Raw genomic sequence first — 15463 nt, 5'->3', positions numbered from 1 at the left:
AGTGACACATCTCACACTACAGTTCACTGAATACCACGAACCTGGAACAAACCAAAAAAAACGGTTTCTACTCATTTTTCTCTATAAGCTATTTAGGTCGCTACTATAGATGCTGACTATGAGTGAACCTATCCTACAGTTACGCTCAAAAGCCATATTCCCATAATAAAGATACAAATAAAAATACAAATTTATACTCTTTATTGCACACCTTTATAAAATATAACAATACAAAACAAGGAAGCAACACGAACAAAGGTTAACAACAGGCGGTCTTATCGATTTCTTCCAAGATAAATTAAATTAAATTAAATTAAATTAAATTAAAATTATTTATTTCATAAATGACAGTTTACATGATGTAAGGTGATGGTGCCGCCCGGTAAGCAAAATGCCTGTGTTGGGAGGCGCCGCTCTTCCTTTAGGTTACATAACCGTTTTATTATAATTACATAAGTACTTATGTTATAACTAACTCTAATTTACTGGCCAAAACACCAGTTTGTACTATCTAAACTAGAGATTACGTTATACTAATCACATTTACTAACAATAATTAATGTTATATGTGTGTGTGTGTGTGTGTGTGTGTGTGTGTGTGTGTGTGTGTGTGTGTGTGTGTGTGCGTGTGTGTGTGTGTGTGTGTGTGTGTGTGTGTGTGTGTGTGTGTGTGTGTGTGTGTGTGTGTGTGTGTGTGTGTGTGTGTTTGTTATACGTCTCTGTGTGTGTGTGTGAATGTGTTAATATAATAAAGCCTCTGTCTCATCATATGTTATAGTCTTCAGCCAGTTTGTAACATCTCTTTTGCAGTAGTGATAATGTTTGGAATAGATATCAAGTACTTTGTTCACATTATTGTATACATGCGATGATTTTGAAAAGAACTGTCTGCGAGCGAATAAGGTCCTTGTTTTTGTGGTTTTTGCTACAACAACTTTTTTTCTCTTGTTTTTATAGTCTTCATCATAGGGTAGTAACTTATGTTTTTTTAATGTTATATGCAGAATGTATAATTTTCTAACAGTAAGGAGATTGCTTATTAAATATAGTTGATCTGTTGGGAATCTAATTTTTTTAAAGTACATTATTTTAATTAATGCTCGTTGGGCGCGTTCAAGGTCAATGAAGCGACTTTTTGCCGATCCGCCCCAGACGGAAATACAGTACACAAGGACAGATTGGACCAGGGATATATATATTTCGTTTAAAATGTTACGCGAATTTTGTGTACTGTTTTTCGCCGGTACAATGTGCCTCAGCGTTCTAAAAATCCATGTTAGTTTTCTAACTCTACTTATTACCTGATCAAGTTGCGAATACCAGTTTAAATGTTCATCGACTATAACTCCTAGGTATTTAGTTTGAGCAACACGTTCTATTTCTGGACAGTCACAAGTAGGTGGGGTTAAAGACGGGCATGAGTGAATCTTGATCAGCATATCATTCATGGGTTGTGTATTTTTCGAGATGCTGAAACATGTGTAATTTGTTTTCTTTGTGTTTAATGTTAAATAGTTTATTTTTAGCCAACTATCTATGCGTCTCAGTCCGTGTTCAGCATATTCTTTGACCTGGTTCCAGGATTTGCCAGTAAATATTATTGCTGTGTCATCAGCATATGAGAACAGCTTTGCATTAGGAATGGTGATATTGCACAGGTCGTTTATATACACCAAGAATAGAGTTGGTCCTAGCACACTTCCTTGTGGGACACCATAAGCGACATCTTGAAACTCACTGATTACATCACCAAGTTTGACCCTCTGTTTCCTGTCAGTAAGATAGCTCTCAAATAGGGACAGCGGTGTTCCTCTAACTCCTATTCTATGGAGTTTCTGTGTAAGAATAGGAACAGAGACGGTGTCAAAGGCTTTTTTCAGATCCAGGTAAACAGCCAGGCATTTGTCGTTTTTGTCCAAATTTTCAGTGACTAGAGACGTCAGTGCAAGTATAGCGTCTTCGGTTGATTTTCGCTGTCTAAATCCAAACTGGGCATCAGATAATAGGTTAAATTTGTTAAGGAAGTTTAAGAGTCTGGTGTTTAGTAGCTTTTCGAAGATTTTTGATAAAGCAGTTAGAACTGAGATCGGCCTATAATTATTGACATCGTCTCTGTCCCCTCCTTTGTAAACTGGGGTGATTATTGATTTTTTTAGTGAATCAGGGAAGATACCGCGTTCAAAACTAAGGTTTATGAGATGAGTTATAATTGGGACTATTTCTTTAGATGTTTTCTTCAGATAAGTTGTTGGTATATTATCGTATCCGGGTGCACTTTTGGATTTCAGATTTGTTATCACATTTTTAACTTCTTCGTGGCTAACAGGAAGTAAGACGAAAGAATGGAGGTGTGTATTTGTATTATTCATAGGTGAAGGATGATTTGCTGAGATTTTCATCGCAAGATCTTTTCCTATGTTAGCAAAATATTTATTAATATAATTAGCTGACTCGTAAGGAGTATTTTTTAAGTGAAGTAATTCTGGATGAAGTTTTTTTGATTTATTAGTGTAGGTTAGGGTTTTTATATTTTTCCAAAGTAATTTGTTGTTGTTAATTGATTTTTCAATAAGCTCTCTCTCATATTTTCTTTTTAGTTTTTTAATAAGGCTATTACAGTAATTTCTGTACCTTTTATATGTTATTTTAAGTACAGTATTAAATGGGTTTTTGCGTGAATCTCGCTGTAGTTTATCACGATTTCGTATACAGCGCAGTAAACCGTGGGAGATCCACGGTTTTATAATACGTTTACTACTAGGTATCACAGTGATTTTTGTATTTTGTTTTATGGATTCACTTAGTACATACGTAAGGCGTTCAGTTACGATATTAGGTCTTCACAAAACATTAAATCAGAAAGATTTTCATTTTTCAGATAATTTATAGCTGCATCAAAATCAATAGTGGTTTTAGTTTTATTTATCTCTGGTGTGTTCTTAAATTTAGAGAGTGTGAGAAATGTAGTGAAATGATCAGTTGTGGTAGTTTTTATGATTGCTATAGTGGAAGAGTATTTCGCTTTATTGAATTTAAGTATGAAGTGATCTAAGCAATTGTTCTCTCTGGTCGGTCGAGTGTGACCAGCTAAAAGGCCAAAATTTGATAGCATATTCAGGTAATTTGTTTTATTCCTATATTCATGTAAAGGTTCGAGAAGCTTAGATTTTATATTTATGTTTATATCTCCTGTAATAATAATATTATTATGAGATTTTAATACTTCTAATTGAGTTTTTAAGGAGTCTATAAATTCATCAGCATTGGTATGTGAAGGGGATCGGTAGATACAGAAAATAGTATTATCCAAAATGTCTAGCTGGAGACAGGAAGCCTGTCTGAGCCCCACTTCCCTTACTTTATGCTTCAGAGTGTTCTTAATATAAATAACCACACCATCGTTTTGATTTTGTTGACATGTAGTAAAATATGAGTCATAGTTTTCAAGTTGAGGTAGTGGTTTATTTAAATTAAGTCTACACTCTGTAAGAACAATTACATCATTTTTGAAAGTATAATTAGATAGTGAAAGTAAAAAATTGTCAAAATTACAATATATACTCCTTATGTTCTGTGCCGTAATTGTAAAATCACTTTTGTTAATGCGTATTTGTTTCGAAAACTCTTCAGTACTGTCACACTCTATAATATGTGAAATCTCGATGTCGTCAATTTCTGTTATAGACTGTAGCGTATTACACACTGTTATAGTCTAAGGATAAGCTAGTTATAATTTGTACGTAGTTGTATATATATTTGTATAAGGTGTATCTGGCGTATTGCGGTATGAATGATTCGGACCATAATGATTCTGATGGGAGTTTTATGTCAGGAAAATATGATGATGAGCAGACAAAAATTATGTTTATATGTAGATTTCGAGTTTCAGTGTGTGTGTGGCTGATTGTTTGTTGTATGCGTGTAGGTCTGTATGTGTATGTATGTTGGCAAGGAATAGTTTTGTAATATAAGCAGGAGAGTTGTAAATTAAAAATAACAGAGATCGTTGTACATTTTGCATGCAGATAGTAATCATTGTTAGACAAATATTGTACGTTACAGTCTAGTCAGTCCTGAAATAACCGTTGCACTTGCTCCTCGGAGTTGATCTGGATAATTTGGGACTCGTCTGTTTTTCGCACGTAGACTTTGCCATAGGACGTCCAGCAGTGCTTGTAGCCCTTAGATTTTTTGAGGTCTCTTGCTAAGAAGTATAGGCGGGATCCCTTAGCAGTCAAGTGCTCCGATAGGTATATCTGTTGGTCTTCATTATAGGTGAAACCTAGGTGCCTGGCACACAGCCTTGAGGGGTTCTTTCTGTTATATGCTTTTGCTGCTTTGATTAGTTCCAGCTTAAGTAATGCGGAATTAGTCTCCAGTATTATTGGCATGGATTTATTTTCGCCCTTCACTCTCACCCGGTAAATATCCTTTATATCAGATTTACTGATACTGCACTCTAGGTTTGTGGCTAGACTTGTAACCATTGCTAGGAGGTCTGCTTTTGTTTCATTTTTCTTTGATGGCACATTTTTTATTTCAATATTGCTTTTCCGATTGGACATCTGACTTTCTTCTAATTTGTTTTCTAAGAATACAATATAGTCGTTGTCTTCTTTCAACTGTTTTTCTATTTGATCAAATCTTTTCGAAAAATCCTCGTTCTGTTTTGTCAAATCCGCAATCGACGCTTCAATATTTTCGTTAGTGTGTTTGATCTCTTTCATTGTCGCGCTAATTTCGCGCAACTCAGCTGTCTGGTTTTTTGTGAAGTAAGTAATCAACTGTCTCATTTCTATTCTAAATTCAGCTAGTTGAGAGCTAGTGATATTACTAGAGAGCGCTCCATCCCCAGGGTCTCCTTCGTCCAGCGACTCGTTTCTGTCCCTGTTTTGACGCTGTCGCTGGGTGACGTAATCGGGGGACGGCTCACCACTAGCCGTCTCCGACTCGCATATTGACATGTTTGTATTTTCGTTTCCGCCAGACATAATGATTTGCCGGCGCTACGTCACTCGCCTTAAGTCGCGTACACTTTTGTACCAGGATCGCAGAAGTTGCTAGGAGATCGGCTACGCCGCGTAGCAAATAGTCGTAGCAGCCGTAGCAGGTGACGTATGACGCACTCACCCAAGCGGTTTTTTTCGTAGTAGATGCGGCGTGGCGTGGCGCAGTCACAGGTATACCACTGTTTATTTTATGCACTCCTAGTAATTTGGTCGAATAAATTGAAGTTAATTTCGAAAATATTTATTTAAAATAAATGCAGCGCGGGTTTAGTGGACACGTCCGTCCCTTGCGGGGGTCCGGGGGAAGAGGGATGGAGAGATAAGATAAATCAAACGCAGAAAATTTTATTATCTACATAATACGTTCTAACATTTCTAACATTCTACATACACCTTCTAAGTACTTAGGTACTTTACCGAAGAACATTACCTACCCGTATAGGTACAGTAACGCCGTGTCTTGCGTGGGCGACGGTCGCGCGACCGTCGCGCGACCGTCGCCGTCGCGTCTCATCGCATCGTCTACTTCCATATCGATAAGGTTTGATTTCGTATGCGTCGCATCGCCGTCGCGCGACCGTCGCCCACGCAAGCCACGGCGTAAAGCAAAAAGCCAGCTTCATCCTAGCCAAAATGACAATCGTTGACGCTAGACGCCGATCGAAACGCAGTCTGGCTAGCTACGATATAGTATTTTATGCAACGGGCGTTTAAGTGAGATCAAAAAAGACGAGTGGCATGAGTAACAATTTGAGTCGAAGCCGAAAATTGTTAATAAAGACGCCACAAGTATTTTTTGACTCAGTTAAACACCGTTGCATACAATACTTTTTCTACGACCATGCACTTACTTTTTAATAGTTTTCTAGACTAACTTTTGTGAAATTCGCACTATTTCCTGTATTTTGACGCGTCGGCCTCCCCTCTGTTCCTGCACTCCCCCCCGCCGCCGCCAGCCCCGGCGCTCCGCGCCCCCGCTATATCCCTTAAAGGCTTCCTAACAATGCTTTAAGAGTTATATCGTATGCGTGGGTGCGCGGGGCGCCGGGCGGGGGCGGGCATCTTTTATGTAGGGTTTTAACGATCTATGTACGACACTGTAAATGACGAATAACAACACGGGAGTAGAAAAACGACATTGCCGACATTATCGTAAGCGTTCGTATATTTACATACCCTGTAAAGTAAAAAGCCCGACTCCTCTTTTCGAGTACAGCAAGTGTTTGGTACTTTACGGAATTATGATGAAACGGCCCACTGCGAAGTGGTTTATATCATTTGAAGAAGGCTCGAGATTTCTTATATTCGGGAAGTTTACTTTGAGCTTGCGGGAGCTTAGTTGAAAGCCGGGTGAATAACTCCGGTATGAAAGTGATATATTATTATAGGCTGGTAAAGTAAATAATGTTTCGGATAGGTAGCTGAGTTATTATTTTCTGGCCGCGCTGCTGTGATTTTTGTGCAATATGGTACTTACAACTTATTTTCAGTTACCTACAAAAAATATCAAACAAAATGTGCCTGTCAAAACTCTTTATTTACATGAACATATTTACATAATTGTGAGTGTGTTTAGTGAAACGTCCCACTTTGTCGGTACCATTAAGGCGAGATTTACCTGTATCTTTATAAGAATAAACTGACAAAGAGGCTCTACAGCAATCGACAAAGTGGGACGTTTTCCCGTGCACACCCACAATTATTTATAAGAAACTACGACTAAACTCAAAGCTAGCTGATGTCTAAAATAGGCCTTTGCGGCATTGTACCAAGGATACTGGCGACATTTCCTGGCTGTATTGCAATATTTGCTGCGACGTTGTGCGAGGAAGTCGCCAGCTCTTCGGTCACCAGTTACTTCAACCAGACGCTTCGCGATTTCTGTGAACAACTAATGTATTTAGCCGGAATAAACTCTCTTGCATTTATGTTTGCTCCCTAGTCCCTAGGCCATTAGAAGGTTTGTGGAGTCACTGATGTGGCGCTAAGAACCCTTTGGGCCTGCTATCATAACAAGCAAAGTTTCTTGTTTATAATGGTATTTTAAAGCTTTAATCCGTTGCAAGTCGTTAAATTAGATATTTTATTTCTAAATGCACAAGTAATTAAATATAAACTAACCACAAAATTAAAATTTTGAAAAAACTCTCGATCGATTTTCATGAAAAATGGCTAAGAACACTCCCGACTAACTCTGCTTTCAAACAAAAACAAACTAAATCTAAATTGGTTCATCCGTTCGGAAGCTATGATGCCACAGACAGACACACACACACAGACAGACAAACAGACAGACATGTAACACCCCGTCGTTTTTGCGTCGGGGGTTAAAAAAGCAAGTAGATAACATTTTATTTTTATTTCTATCACACTTGATCAAAATCCTAGGGAGAAATTTACATCAAAATAGACATTCAGCAAATACTACCAACACAGAACCAATTTCAGTCTTTTTCATATTTTGTCAGTCACCGATAACGTTCACGTCAGGCTACGCGAAACGGCACTATCTGTACCCGTCATGGACAGCTTATCACACAAAGGCCTGCCCATTGCTGTATTTGTGGTGGAATTCAACTGGCTATAAACAATTGTTTACTGCGCCTTTTTGTACCGTACAAAGGTTGTTTGATCTAAAAACTTGTTAGGAAACTAAACATCCGTACATACATACAATCAGGCTTGTATCCCATAAAGGGGTAGGCAGAGCACATGGAACTACTCAAGTGTCATTGCCACTCTTGGCAAATAAGGGGTTGATAAAGAAACTGTGACATTGCCGCGCCGCTACGTGCACTTCAGCTCGTTTGTTGTGCGCGTGCCGCGGCCGCTGCAGGACACCATCGCGAGTGCAGACTTCTGGCCGAAGGGAAGGGTGTAGTCTTTCGACGGTTCCGGGGCAACCTGCCGAATTCTACGCCCGGACAGACGACGCAACGAAGCCTCGACGTTACGTTGTCACCTAAATCTAGATGACGTTTCTTACTTTTATGTGTTTATTTTTTATGCTCTTATGTATTTTTTTAGTTACTCAGTGCTTTGGTTTTTACTGTCATACTGTGTAAAATATTTGAAATAAAAATAATAATTGCAGTGACAGGTCGCCAGCCTGATATCCTACAACCACAGAGAACCTCCTATAGAGTGGCAGTCTTGTATATTTGGTTCGCGATACGAGTCACCAGTGTTTGGGGTGCGAGGAGCGGGCGGGGAATGTGTTAAGCGCGCTGTGATTGGCCGTTTCAAGGTCGGCGGGCAGTCGCGCCAGATGAAAAGGGACAGAAGTATGACTGTCCCTCTACTGACGCGTAAGTGGCCAATGTAAGTTGACCTATGCCGGCTCTGAATAAATTATAAATATGACTTATTTGTGGAATGTAATGCCGTCTGTTTTTAAATTTGAGCTTCTTGTTACCTTTCCACACCATTTCACACTACAGGACATCTTTAAGGCATCAAAATACCCTTTTCCAATTTTTTTGTGCGAAAAACACGCGCTGCTTTCGGGTCTGTTACTTGGTCGATACTGATCGGGCACGGCGAGCGCCCGCGCTTATATCAGTGCAAATACTAGGAAGGCTGGCGACCGCGAGTCGTCTTGTAATAGATGTCTATAGGGGTTGGTCTGTGCCTACAACTAAAACTAATAAAATAGAACTAATAAAGTACATTTAGTTGTTTAGCAAACTAATAATGTATATTAATTAACATGAAAAAAAAACATGTACGTATATTAATATTATAGCTACCTATTATGTCACCCCATTTCTTTCTGGGGCGTCATACATAAATATACTCTGTCAAACAAGTCTGTCAGTAAATAAGAACAAAGAAAACTATATGCATCCTTATTATATCTATACTTTACTTTTCTTTGTTCTTATTTACTGACAAACTTGTTTGACAGAGTATAAGACGATAAATATCGAATAAAAACAATGTGCGAAAAATAAAGTATCTATATTTTAGGCATGGAATATTGGGAAACACACGCCATACAGTCTGTTTCATTTAAGACGACGCGCGATTTTGACAAATCCAACCTTAAACTAAGCCAAGGCACGCGTCTTCGTGAATGGCACAAAACATCAGGAAACGTCCAAGGTCGGGTGACGAGGGACCCAAAGAGCGGAATCCCGAGATATTCAATTTCCTTGCTTCGGTTCGCCGTCTGTCTGAGAGGTGATAGTGAGTTTGGATACAGCAGGTCTGCTCGTAGGAGAGAGTTTATCCATTCTGGTGACAGACGCCATTTTGTAATATATTACGCTCCACACCAATGCGTGCACTTAAAGGCCAGCAATGCACCTCCAAGATGTTTCGGGTGTCCATGGGCAGTTATCGCTTACCATCAGATTCCGCCTTAGTGGACGCCAGACTTTAGTAGGTAACCTGAACAGCAGCGAGACGCTTTCATGTTTTGTTTTAGTTAACTTCTTATTTTCATTTATGTTTCTTATATTATTTAACTAGGCGATGCTGCAGAGCCGCATGAGAGATTGGGCTTACACGTGCCATAAGAAAACGTCCAAGGCTGAAGGTCGACAAGTGATGAGGGGCCAAAGAGTGGAATTCCGAGATATTTCCTCGGTTCGCCCTTTGTCTGCGAAATGATAGTGAGATTAGGTACAGCAGGATTACTGTACACCAAAGACATATGTAACTCCGTATAGACGAATAAAGTCTAAGAAAAGAATGTACCTCGAAGCCATAGAGAAAAAGGTACGGTGGCCTAGACAGCGTTACGCCTTTGGGGAACGCTCGGCTAGATGGCTCTAATATTAATATTAGACACTTTAACACATATCAAGCTAACAATTTGGACCAAAATGTCAAAACTGAGGTTCAAAAGTTTCAGCCTGTGTCGAGAGATGGCAGTCTATGCACTGTGTTAACACATTTTACTATGACAGTAACTCTCTATAATACTCAATCCTCTTTACTGTACACATAGGGAAAGGATTCATCCCTTGTGGTGACAGACGACATTGATCACATTTCTGCCGGCGTAGCCAAATGGCAATCGACGACGCCAGACGCCGACAGAAATGCAGTCTGGAAACAGATATTGTCTGGGTGCATAGCCGAATGGTACAAACGCTCACGAAACGAAACGCTCGTAGATATCTATCTCTATCGCTCTTGCGTATTGGCGTGACAGAGCCAGACTACCTTTACGCGACGTTTCGTTTTCGTTTCTCGTCGCAGAAATGCCATTCGGCTACGGCACCTGGAACATTATTTTCGCACCTGAGTACGTAGCCAAATGCACAAACGCTAACGATAATATCGTTATTGTAACTCAGCCTCGCTCTTCCGTTTTGGCGCGACAGAACAAGACTGCGTTTCAATCGGCGTCTATCGTTAACTATTGTCATTGTTAATCGCGATTGAAATAGAAAATAGAAATAATCATTTATTCGTGACAAGTGACAACAGAAATTATTTGCACATAACCATAAATTAAATATAACAAGATCATACCATCCCATACATTAAAATGCGACCGCCTACGAACGCGCTTACACTCCACCACACATAGATGGCGCCACAAAAAATGCCTTGTTGCCACCGATTATTTGTAGATTGGCATTAATAGTCAATTCCGAGCCGTAAATCTATGTCAAAAGTGACACTTAACGCCATCTACAAGTATAATCGAAAGCTACAAGACATTTTTTTTTGTGGCGCCATCTATGTGTGGTGGAGTGTAAGCGCGTTCGTAAGCGGTCGCATTTTAATGTATGGCATGGTATGATCTTGTTATATTTAATTTATGACATAACACAAAAAGATAGGTACATAATATTTTCCACGAAATGGTCCCATTCCATGATTGTCATTTCGGCTAGGCTCACCTAAATACTAAAGCGAAAATAGGGACTTACTTCCTTCTGTGCAAGTTCTGCTGCATCTTGTACCACTGTGGCTTTTAAACATATTAGTGGAACTTAACAAATAGGCGCGAACTTGGAACGGACTGCCTGGATGCCTTGTAAAGGTTCATTTACAATGTACTAATTTGATTAACAATCCGGTAAAAATAGGACCAAAATCAGTGTGCAATTTATTTCGCCAACAGTAGGTGAGACCGAGGTAAGTTGTGACAGGGGTAGGATGTGACAAAGTCGATTTTTGAAAACTTATTAACTATCAGCAAGTTTGCAATAGCGCGCGTTTGCTAGCTCAAAACTTGAAATTAAAAAACCAGCGCTGTAGCGAGCTTGCAAATCCATACTATCCATACTAATATTATAAATGGGAAAGTGTGTGTGTGTCTGTTTGTTTGTCCGTCTTTCACGGCAAAACGGAGCAACGTATTGAAGTGATTTTTTAAGCGGAGATAGTTGAAGGGATGGAGAGTGACATAGGCTACTTTTTGTCTCTTTGTAACACCCCACTTCCCTAAAATGGGGGGTGGAATTTTGTACGGAGAATGCCTGATTTTTGGATTTAACGCGAGCGAAGCCGCGGGCAGAACCTAGTAGTTAATAAGTTCCCAAAAATGAACGTTGTCACACCTCTCCTCTGTCACAACTAACCTCGGCCTCCCCTAGCTCTACCGTGAGTTATTGGCGTTTTAGGATAAGATTGTTACTCGATGGCGTAAACGTCATGAAACTCATGAACATTTAATTAACTTTTTGTGTTTAGTAAATGTCTAGGAAAAGTTTGGGCTATTGACTTTCTCCATACAATGTCATTTTCCGTGAAGTTTACACTATCAAAAGACGTTATAAAACTACTTGTTAGTGCACCGTCTGTGAACTGTTTCAAGAATAGATTGCGCAATCATATCTTCAAAAGTGCGAAATTGCCTGTGTTACGCAATACGCATATTGTTCCGGTCCTGCCGGCATATTATGCTTCCAATTTTATCACTTATCCACGTGGATAAGACATCTGTCACTCTCTCACTAACATACCTACTTGCCAAAGCGTGACAGACATTTTATACACATAGATAAGTGATAAAATTGGAAGCATAAAGCTGAGTTTAGAGCAGCAAGCCATTGCTGCAAGTTTTGAGACACAACTATAGGTAAGAGTGAGTGGCAAATATCTGCATCTCTTTCTTGCATATACTTCTGTCTCAAAACTTGCAGCAATAACTTGCACGTCTAAACTCAGCTTTACACCGGCTGAGCAAGACATCCAGTTGTGAGTGTTGTGACCCGCAATTTTCCGGATATCATACCATATGCAGTATGTATGCTGCCTTACTCTCAACCATGTTCAGAATACGAGATCCTCTTAAGACGCTACGATACCCCTCATTTCTCCATACAAACGCTCTCGCCTGTTTCCTCTCTGGTTTTTGAAGCTAGATCAATGGTTTTTTCAACACAGACTTTTATTATCAATATCTGTATCGGACCGTTTTGCTTTTTTTGATATTTTTGTTTTAAAAGGAATTAGAGCCTCTCAAAGTTGGCAAAAACGGCTTAATTGAATTTGCCAGAAAGAAAGGCGTGGTATTCAAAACTGAGATCAATTATCCAAAAAAACGAAACGGTCCGACACAGATAATTTCCTTGTCATTCTGATTTCCAAATTTCGTAACGATTGGTTAAGTTTTGGAGGAGGAAACAGTCGAGAGCGGAACCTCGATTTTTGCAGTTTTTACGCGGGATTTCGCGCCTGAGCTGCAGTTGTCCCTATCGCACCAAATTTAGGGGCGGGGCTAAGTTTTTATATACGTACACTGAAATAAAGTGATGGGAAATACTCGACATCTAATGTCGATAATCTAGTGATGTGAAAAGTTATCGATATACTACGTCGAAATATCGACATACCGTGTTTGACGAACTTTTTAGTTAGAAATACGTACTATTATATGTTCATATTTAAAATTGGTGGTCCAAAAAAAGACCAGTCTGCTCCGAGACCACGGGGACAATGCCGTCCTTGAAACGTCGGAGGTTAGTGTTTAAACGTAAATACGCGATTAAGTCCCGATTTTAAATAATTATGTGTAAAAATCGTGAAAGTTTGAATCTGTATTATATATTCTGTGGAAATACTAAGTCCATATTTTTATAAGTATAGGTACGTAACAATTGCATACAGGTATAGGTTTATTTTATACATGCATAACTTTTCTCGTCATTGGTTTACTAGTAACAATTAAAGTTATGCTGTATTGTACGATAGATTCCACGAATATTAGGCAACTATTTGGTATTCGGTCTTTTCAGCCATTTTGCCGAAAATTTGGTATTCGGTCATCATTGTTTATTTATTACTATTCTGCCGAACACCAATTAGGTAAGTAGTTATATTAGTCATATTATATGTACTTATTTACACACAATAAAAACAGACATAATATTAATAATTTAAGTCATGTTTTAAAATATTAAAAAAAAAACGATGGGCCTTATTTAGTACTAATACATAGTTTGTTCAGGTTGGTACCAGTACCTGCCCTTAATAAGGCCCAGTGCTTATATTTCTTCTAAGTTTTATCAATCATGCCGTTTTGTATATTTTCTTCGCAGACATAGAATCAAAAAATGCCCTAAATAGTTACTTCTCTAAATAAGGCCCATCGCTCGCTTCTTAAGTTTCATAACTTTGTGTAAACATTGTGTTCATGAATTCAATCATCAATTTTTGTGATAAGTATTTATACTACGGTCTGTCGTCTAAAACACATTTATTCAGGACTATGCATTTAGGATATGGTACTCTAAATTAGAGGGGTTCAAGTCTTAACAAGCAGTGCGTCAAGGTCAATGTGGTCAAGATAGGCAGACTTTATTTCATATTAAGTTTAAAGGGACAAAATTAGGTACTTAATTCAAGTAGTGTGGGGTAGCCTGCTGTCCTACGGGGCAATAAATATTATAATGTATTGTGTTTATGTGTATTGTGTATCATAAGTACTGGGCGTTTGCGGGGTCGCCTTCCACTCTGAGGCCACCACTCAAATACTGGCGCTGTTGATAGCTCATCTTTGAAGATTATATCCGATCCATCTCTATTTCCGCAACGCTACTTCTTGGGTATCGAAGGTTGTGAACATGTGGACACATGGGCGGCATGGGCCTTATTTCATACCTGCATCAAATAAGACCCATAGTTTTTCTGTTTAATAATACTTACTTTTTACTTTTTTACTTACTGCACGAAATTTTTGAACCATTTACACTTATCAAGTTATAAAATGTACATAACATTTCGAAACTTAATAGCCGGGCCTTGTTTGCATTGGCATTACATATGCCCTTAGTAGGTAGATGAAATGAGTATTACCAACGTTTTAATTCTGCGGTAACAAAAATGCTTTGCCGAAAAGTATAAATAAGATCTAAATAATAAAAGTATATAAAGTATCTATACGTTTAAATAGCCTAGGTTTAAATTTAGCTGGCAAATTAGTTAAGCATTTTTATGGTTGGTATGCATGTTGGTAACCACGAAAAAATGCACATTTTATTACATTATGATTATGGTAAGCAATTAAATAATTAAATAAATATTGGGGACACCTTACACAGATCAACTTAGCCCCAAACTAAGCAAAGCTTGTACTATGGGTGCTAGGCGACGATATAGCGCAGGACACCATCGCGAGCGCAGACTTCTGGCCGAAAGGTGTGGTTTTTCGGCGATTCCGGGGCAACTTGCCGAATCCTACACCGGGGCAAACAACGCAACGGAGCCACGCTGTTACGTCATCGCCCAAATAAATTGTTTAGTTTTAAACTTTATTGTTTGTTTTTTTTTTCATGTTCTTACTTACTGCTTTTTTTTTTCTTTTTTGTTATCTAAGTTTCGTGACGCATTGGTTTTACTGTAATGTCATGTAAACATGTTTTTACTAATAAATAAATAAATAATACATACTTAAATAGATAACATACATACATACAATCACGCCTGTATCCCATAAAGGGGTAGGCAGAACACATGAAACTACTAAAGCTTCAGTGCCACTCTTGGCAAATAAGGGGTTGAAAGAAAACGAAACTGTGACATTGCAGTGACAGGTTGCCAGCCTCTCGCCTACGCCACAATTTAACCCATATCCCATAGATAAATACAAAACCATACTTAAATAGATAAATACATACTTATATACATAGAAAACCTCCATGACTCAGGAACAAATATCTGTGCTCATCACACAAATAAATATCCTTACCGGGATTCGACGAACGACGAACGACGACGGGAACCGAAGACAACATTAAAATTAGGTAGTTAATTAAAGTACTTTGAAGTAACCTGCTGTCCTACGGGATAAATATTATAATATATATAGGTATCCATATATTTTTATTCTTTTCCTTCCGGCGACCGTCCTTTGTCACCCATGTTTCACAACTAAAGAGTAAGACGAAATTGACGAGTGAAGATGCTCTGACTGAAACAATTACTTTTCATATTATTAATGTTTACCATTACACACAGAGCACAATCTCATCGGTAAATATTGTCAATTT

The sequence above is a fragment of the Leguminivora glycinivorella genome, chromosome 17, assembly GCF_023078275.1.
Source record: "Leguminivora glycinivorella isolate SPB_JAAS2020 chromosome 17, LegGlyc_1.1, whole genome shotgun sequence".
NCBI classification, from domain to species: domain Eukaryota; kingdom Metazoa; phylum Arthropoda; class Insecta; order Lepidoptera; family Tortricidae; genus Leguminivora; species Leguminivora glycinivorella.
The sequence above is the reverse complement of the archived record's forward strand: the minus strand, read 5'-3'. Positions refer to the sequence as shown.